The 8,902-nt window shown below is 35.8% G+C and overlaps 1 pseudogene; it reads right to left on the bottom strand.

Annotated features, from left to right (window-relative positions):
- Positions 1-6,909: 6,909 nt before the first annotated feature.
- Positions 6,910-8,680, bottom strand: LOC133179648 (uncharacterized; annotated as a pseudogene).
- Between the last annotated feature and the right edge of the window lie 222 nt (positions 8,681-8,902).

Below are 8,902 nucleotides of genomic sequence, written 5' to 3'. Positions count from 1 at the left end.
TGCATAATTTACAGTCTAGTGGCAAATATGTTCCCAATACACAACCTTAGGTTTTTTCTATGATTAAAAAGTCCATATTGAAAGAAGTCATTGAAAATAAATGAGTAGCAATGCAAAAAAAAAAAAAAACAAAAACAAAAACAAAAAAATATATACAATCAGATATACCTCATTTGGATCAAAATGTTTCAAAAATACAAAGAAATATTTGTCTCGTATATGGAATGTCATTTACAGAGATTGCCAGAAGTTTTTATTCAAATCTGGACTTTTTCTGAAGTTCAATCTCTGCTGTTGGTGGTGGCGACTTTGGGGCGAAAACCCGAGAAATTCTCCTGGGGTCTCTCTCTACGAGTTCAGCAGGACGATGCATGCCTTCATCCAACTCGAAACGCATTCATAGAACTTTGAAAAAAATGTCATTGATATGACTGTGAGTCTTCTTCACCTTCCGCTCAAAAACTGTTTAACTACCTGACTTCTTTGAATACGTTCTGAAATACCTGAATTAGAATGCAACTAGAATGTAATCATGAGCTATTAACCAAATTTGAGCAGCAATATTCTAACGGAAAATAAATATTTACCTAGAAGCACAATCTTCATGCATGGGTTACTTCGGGCAAATCAACTGCATAATTGTAGTCCAACGCTGCCAAAATATTCCTGGCTCGGTACACTGGGGGTGAGTAAGAAATTCCCTTGGATGCATACATGAGGATGTGATTACTGAAAATCTCCAACTTCGCTGTACTCCTTTAAAAGAAGAATATGGATCATTAATTTGGCAGTTGAAGGATATGCAGTTTGTAAAACTTGTTTCAATTGAATATATTTATACCTAGAATTAAGGTAATAGCGGTTGTTGTTCAATCGCATGTCTAGGACAATCTTGGTCAATGCATAGTGTGCAGGACTTACTTTCTCAATCCAGGGCTTGTCTCTGTCATCATTCAGTTCCTCATGGGAACAAACACCTGGTGCCATCCTTCCATAAGATAATGCCCATTCATGTTCATATCGGACATGATGGAGCACTCCGACCCATACATCCTGTAAAAACAGATATCCTTGTAAGTCATGAAAAGGTGCATTAGCTAGGGACAAATTTTAAACTATTTAGTTCTATGGATCTCATTAGAACTAAGATTTTTGAGTAGGATTAATTAAAGAAAGAACAGTCCATTACACAAGAGACATGCACCGTGCTCATCTCTTTCTTAAATCTAAATGGAAAACACTTGCCAGAAATTCCTCAAATGTGCTTGCAACTTGGCAACAATGCCAAAAAATGGTTCACTGTGTCGGTACTCCACTGCAAAAGTTCCTTGAAACTCTTTTTCTTGACTGGCCTACAATATTGTGAGTTTTGCGTAAGAAAAAAAATTATTATATTATTATATTATATTATTATATTATATTATAATAAATACGCTTGAGCTAGCCCACAGTATATTTTGGCGGCCTGAAAAATGACAAACTCCACTTACTGATTAAGGATATTATGTGTTCTCCGATATATATTCGTTGGCTTCCCGTCTTTCTAATTCAGACCTCTTCTTTTCACGTTGAGAGTCTGTGAGAGATTCAGTCCGACCATGTTTTCTAGGATCTCCATCATCCGATTTGTTTACAATGCCACTGCGCATGCGAAAGCTTCGCATTCTCTTAATTTTTTTTGTGTGACCTAACAAAAATTTATTTTTTAAATTTTGAGACCTTCAAAAAGAAAAAGATTTTGAGGGTATAATTTAACAAAAGTTGAAACAATTTATGGACAATTATTTTCCAGAATCGAATATATTTTTTGTGATCAGGATCGGATTAAGCGGCTTTAAGGCTATTTAAATTAGCACATTTATAAAGGTTTACAGTAGTTCAATGCCAGTGATAGTCTCCTTTTTTCCCCCTGCTTTCCTTCATAAAGCAAGAAAATTACACGGATACGAATTGCACTCTCCGTCTTCTGAAATAGTCCTCTATGAAATTATTTAATATCTCCATCTGCTTATTTTGCTAAAGATTGGCATTCATAGCAGTCTTTAACGATCTCTCAGAATGCAGCTCCTCTTGGGGGGGGGGGGGGGGGGTTAGATATAATCTCTGTATCATTTTTCTTTTAAGCTTGTGACGTCTTCCAGAAAACACGAAAAGTGTGCTTTATAATACTGATGTAAGCAAGAGTGATGATACTTTAGTTAACAATTAATAAAAATTAAATCATAAAGAATACATCTTATGAAATACATTTAATGAAAATTGGTTCAATTTAAATGAGAGAAAGACGGCGTAATTGCTCACCTTAATTCTCTTAAATTGAGTCCTCCACACCTGTGAGTGTTCCCTGGCTTTTTTGTTTTGGGGACTTGATACATGTAGCAGCTGTATCCGTGGCTGGAGCGTCCGGGAAAGCATCATTCGTACTATTTTTTGGGATACTGAGGAAAAACTGGGTAGGCATCTTTTTATGGGCACCGTTTGGTACCGATTCCCTTCGTTTTAGGGTGGTGGGTGTTGATGTGCTCATAATAACTGTAGGTGTTAAGTATTTTTGAAACAGCACGCTTTCGTTATGTCTTCAAAGTCGAGGCTAGGAACCACTTGTGGTGGAGAGTTACTGAAAATTTAAACAGTATACAAAATTGCATTTATTTTCGTTTATATTTTATTCAGATTAATTATAGTTTATGTTTCTGCAATTTTTATACGCCCGTCTTTAGACGGGACGTATTATGTTATGGCGTTCATGTCCGTCCGTCTGTCTGTCTGTTAGCTTTTCTCTTGTCCGGCTCATAACTTAAATACTATTAGGCCTAGGATTATCAAACTTTGTCAGCTGATACTTCTTGGGTAGAAGGTGTGTCGCGCACTAAAAGTAGGTCGTTCTGACCTTTAATTAAGATGCTATGACCTAATATGGAAAAATCCTGTCTGGCTCATAACTAGAAAACTATTAGACTTAGAATCATCAAACTTGGCCAGTTAATGCATCTTAGGTAGAAGGTGTGTCGCGACCTATTTCAAGGTCACTGTGACCTTTAATTTAAGTCTTTTTACTATTAAATTACACAATTCCAAAAAATGTAAAAGTGTTGCAGTATCCTTATTAAAAAAATGTTAAAATCAAGAAATACTTATTTTTTTCATTATATACTTTACAGCAATCTATAACAAATATAATGTTACAAGAGAAATTCCACCTCTCCCATGGGTGTAATTATCAAGCACTGGTCAAGGAGAATTTTGATAACAGAAAATTGCATGTCAAATTAGAGAGAAATTAATGAGTTTAGTGCGAGGAGCTAACTGGTAGAGCATCTCTGATCAAGCAGGTGTTATCTATATCTCTTGGGAATTGGGCAGAGGAATCAGCCATGTTGGATTAAATAGTTTTTGTGGGCTAGCCTAACTTTTAAAATGAATTTAGTGAAAAGTAATTAAAACTAATTTGATATTGTATAATAAACTCATTTGATATCGTATCATAAACTAATTAATTAAAACTAATTATAATCGGGGGGGGGGTATGATATTGGAATTTGAATTAGCATGCCCATTGTCCATATGAATTGCAGCTTAAAACCACTCTGACATTGAATCTAAAAAAAAAACAAGTATTTTAACAAAAAGTTTTAATTATGGTAGATAGTCCCTACAAATCTAAGAGTCAAGCAGAAACCTTATTAAAAATGTTGCATCAAGATTACATTTTTTTTTTCTTTTTATAAATCTTTGTAACAAATTGAAAAAAAAAATCTTCGTTTTCAAATTTAAATTCAGAATGACATAAATATGCATTTTAATTGCAATACAAAGCAGATAGCGCAGATCCATTCATCCCTTGGGAGTAATGAGTGGACATGCATCCAGTTAAAGATTAATTAATGAGTTCAGTGTAGGAAGGCTAGCTGTCTCAATCATTTCAGTTAGAGGATCTCTGATCAAGCAGCTCTTATCTGTATCCTTTGGGAATTAGACAGAAGAACTGCTGGTCAGTTTATAGCATATGTCATTTGATGGCTAGTCTTTTATTTTAAAATTAAATTGGTATAGATTAAGTTGTTAAGACTAAATTGATATTGTTTAATATGATGTTCTTATTTAATTTTTTGAAAATATCAACTAGTAAATTTCAGAGCAGCATGTCTCACAAATATGAAAGATGTGTGTGTGTGGGGGGGGGGGTTGCAGATGGGCATTTGTCAAGCTCTGACACTACCAGTTGAGGATCTATAATGTAATATTTGTTATAATGCCTACACCACAGGAAATGTATAAACAAAAATTATAAGAAATGGAAAAATCTTGGAAATCCTTGTATCAAGGTTGACTTGATTTTCTTGCACTCTAAACTGTTTGTGATAATTGAACAATATTTGACGGGCGTATCATGCTGTGGCGGGGCACTTTATTATCATAGTGAAAATGGTCTACATTCTGTACTGATTTTGTTTCCTTATACTTTTCTTACAATATGTATATGATATATACATGTCCTTTTTTGTTTATTCTGATGCAAAGATATATAAGCGAGATTCATTTTACATAACTCACGAAGATCTTTAGTTTTTGTAATGATTGTTAGACATGAATCACAAATATAAGATATAATTCACTGAATGTTAGATCTTAAAATCTGCAGTGCAGAATCAAGAAGTCTGAAATATTTTTTTATGTTTATGTCTAAATTATTTTATTTTACTTTTCTGAAAAATGAGCTTCATAGGTTGTATATGACTTAATTGAGCAAGTCATTTTCTTCATATCGCATACATGCAACATTAGTACACTATAGTAATTTTTAATTTTTCTCTTGATCCGTTTTCTTCGTGAGAATCTGGGAGGTCTAATTTTAGCTCTCTTTTTTTCTCATTGTTTTCATTGCATTAAGAAGTGTCGACTGTATTTCAGTTTGTTCTGATATGTCTTCTTTATTATTTCCAGATGTATACTTGTATTTTTACATAAATTCAAAGTCATATTTTCTGTGTATATATCCAAGAGGCCTTTCTGAAAAACGTCGTCACTATTTACATCTTATTGTTCTTAGTACTAAAGACTTCAAAATGTATGTGAGTAAAGTCATTAGGTTTAAGCGGCTCATAGGAAGGATTGTAGACCTGAAATTTGATCAGCACTAAAGTTCGCTACAGCACATGTGAATCCGAAATAGACGTTTGGACAACTATCCAACCATTCGTTGACTCTCTCTGGAGCGCCTATGAAGCAGAAAAGATTTATAGGTTGGTTTGGATCACACATTTTCCTCAGTAATTGAATACAGCGTGCGTATCTATCCATTCCCATCCTGTAAGTGGCAATTCCAGGCAAGTGAAGGACAAGGACTTTATCCTTACGATTTAAATTAAGCACTTGGCGGGAAACATCGTCTTGATGTCTCCACAGCTTCATAGGGATCGCCTATCCCGATCTCACCTAATGCCACAACATATGAATTGTCTAACAAGTTTTGCTGCTTACGATCTTAAAATCTGCACTGTTCTTCATATGGAGGAACTTATCTGGTGTCAATTCATCAACATAATTGAGGAGAACTCCTACAGCCATCCTCCAAGGAACACACTGTTTATAGCATATGGATGATAACGATTCTATGACCAAAAATTAATGGAACTGCATATCTAACCAATTTTCATGTATTTTTGTCTTGAATTGTTGATAAAAGGTTTTAGACGAGATATTTACCTGTTTATTAGAGCAGGGCTTAAATCGACAGCAGGGATTCACACTGTTTGTGCATCCTCTTCGTCTGCATTGGCAGCTTTTGCACTTTCCTCTTTTTTCCCAAGGACAACTTTTCTGATATACATGTATTATTTAAAATGTACAATAACAATCACTTTTTTATTAAATCATCTGAACTAAAAGTTCAGATAAGCTTTTCTGGTTACCTGTTGACCGTCGTCCGTCCGTCTGTCAGTCCGTCTGTAAACTTCGCATTTTCAACTTCTTAAGAACCACTAGGCCAATTTTTAAGCAAAGAACAAAACACCGTTTGGCCCATCATTTTACCAAAGGCTGCATTGTGGCAAGTTTGGTTGAAATTGGCGCAGATGTTCTTTATTCATAAATTCTTTATTTCCTCCGAAACGGAGATTCAAATTCAGCAGTACAACGTACAATCAAACATATTTGGAACATTATTGAAGATTATAAATTGGAAGAACAAAAATAAAAGTTACATATAAACACAATAGTAATAATTAATAAATAAATAAATTTGCGTGGACAAAAGAAATCAGGCAAAAGAACACAGTCCAGATTACTAAAATTTATTTTCTGTAAAAGTGAGCGTCTGCTTCCCTAATACTAGCAGGCCCGTAGGAAGCAATTTCAGTTGGGGGGGGGGGGGGGGGGGGCACAGCCATACATTTCTCAGTTGCCCGTTGAGGGCGCACTACAAAAAATTTCCTGACAAGGAAAAAAAAAAAAAAAAAGGTAATCAACTACCAATAATTCCTTGACAAGCAAAAAAAAAAAAAAAGGTCATCAGACGTTTTTTATGAGGGGGCACCAGCATATACTACCTATGTTTACTATAGTAATCTATATATCGGCAAAATTATTGGGGGGCATGCCCCCCCCCGGTTCCTACGGCCATGACTAGTATACCTAAAGTTTAGCTTAAATTTAGTATAGATCAGGGCTATCAAAAAGTGAAATTCTTGCGGTTAAAGTTCGGGCTCCAAGGAGAAACATATAAAAGGTCTCGCTGCGGGAGCCAAGAGAGTTCTAAATCAAGAGTAATATTAGTGTTATAGGGCTGTAAGGAACTGTTGAAAGGTAATGAGAGTATCAAATGAAGTATGCTTTACACATTGGACATAGTTCATGCTGTTTTCATCAAGTTACTGACCCTCAGTTGATGTTGCCGGCAAAAAATCAAAATTATTCTGTGGATAGCTTTCTTGCCTTTGACTTACTCAGAAATTTCCCAACAGCAGTTATTGTTTTCACTGCAGGTGGACATTGATACACATTTTCATTGATGTTTCTTGGATGTCCCAGATGTTTGTAGAACATCTCTGTCTGCTGAGGATACATTCAAGAGCGAGTAGACTGTGGCTATATAATGTCGCATATCTGTTGCAGTAATAAATCGTTTTAATCCTGCTGTAACACGGATCAATCCAGTACAACGGAGTGGAAATAAATTCATTTCTTTCATTTATATTTGCATGCCTTCAAACCTCAACGTCAGTCAGAATTTTTATGGCCTCCCAACAGTCTTTTGGTATCAGAAGAGGCACAAGTTTTGCCACTTTGGATGCTTGTATATACATGTATTTAGTTTCACACTGACTTTGGATGGATCTGCCCATACCCCATTCAGGGCATCATCCCAGTCATACGACTTGGCTCACCTCCCTTTCTTGCTTTAATCAATGTTAATCTACATACCACAGCATCTCTTTACTGGGAAAATTTATTATATTCCACATATTGAAAAACATCTGATGACATCTTTTCAATAACTTCTTAGGTAAAGTTCCTCAGCACTTCTTCAGTTGCCAACCTTACTGGCCTCCCTGAGACAGGGTGTCTTTTTTTTTTTTATAACGGGTTCCTCCGCAATGGCAAAAAAGGATGGCCAGAAAACTTGTAAGAACACTTCAATAAATATGTTGTGGTTAGAGCGTCTGCTGTAGAATCGCGGAGTAAGGAGTTGATTCTTACGTCGCGGGTTCGAATCCCACTCCGGGACGTGAAGACCGGTCCTTCGGATGAGACAGAATAAACCGAGGTCCCGAGTCGCAGTAGGTGCTGGCTGGCACGAAAAAGATCCTTCACTCTTCAATGGCCCTGAGTGCCGAGTATAGGTCAAAATTTGTAGCCCTCCACCGGCAAGTGGTGGCGTCTCAAAATGAGTGAAAAATTCTCGAGAGGGGAGTTAAACAACAGTCAATCAAAAAATATGTTCATTTCTTCAACGTCTTGGTCTTCTCTTGCTAAGTAGTAATTTGCTTTCATACCTTTGCATATGTCTATAATGAGGTCACGAAAAGAAACCTTCAAGCAACCTTTACTGTGTTAAGTATGTGTGTGGTCATATTTATAATAGAAGTTTGACCTTGAAGCATATGTTTCTTAAATTCCAAGTAAAGATGGGCAAGTCGTCTAAGATAAGGCATGTGATCTTCGGTTTTCTTCCCTATTCTATGTACCCATTAAATTTTGAAAATTAAAAAAATCTATATCTCTTTATCCAGGCATCCTCTATAATAAGTTTCCAAACTTTATTGTCATGAAAACACTCCAATATCTCCTGCCTATAATTGTCAGAATAACCTGAATCAGGCTTCAGAATCTGACACTCTATGATGATGGATATTCAGTTGTACCTTCTGCAGCGAGACATCTTTTTTTGAGTCTAGAGACTTCTCATGCTGTAAAAGCCTTTGCAAAGAGAACACATTACAAATACCTCACTTTTAATAGTCTTTCTTTCATGTTCGAGCTGAGTGAAATCAGGGTTTTTCTGTGACAGGACAGCAGCTTTTGTCTTTAAAAGAGAATTCCTTCCTTCTTAAATTTCTCGAACTCTCGATCTCTTAGTATTTTGGGAAAGATAATGCATTTTTGACAAATTCCTTAAATTTACGAAATCTCATAATACGATTACTCACCCTTGAGGCGAGGGTCTCACAAAAAAGGACATGGCCTCTCAGGTTTACTTTTCTTCACGGATTTCTTTGTTTCCCCTTTTACAATATATCAGCGTCAATACATGTAGTTTTAACTGCACAGAATACCATTGCATTTAAATGCATTTATTGTTAAATTTGTATGCCCCTGGATCGAAAGATCCCGGGGGTATGTTGTTTTTTTCTTGTCTGTCTGTCTGTTGTCAACTTTAACCTAGTCAATAACTATTGGGCTG

This window comes from Saccostrea echinata, unplaced genomic scaffold (assembly GCF_033153115.1).
Source record: "Saccostrea echinata isolate AGI-Se365-2 ecotype Australia unplaced genomic scaffold, CSIRO_AGI_Sech_v1 ptg000005l, whole genome shotgun sequence".
Classification (NCBI taxonomy): domain Eukaryota; kingdom Metazoa; phylum Mollusca; class Bivalvia; order Ostreida; family Ostreidae; genus Saccostrea; species Saccostrea echinata.
This window is presented reverse-complemented; position numbering and strand designations above follow the sequence as displayed.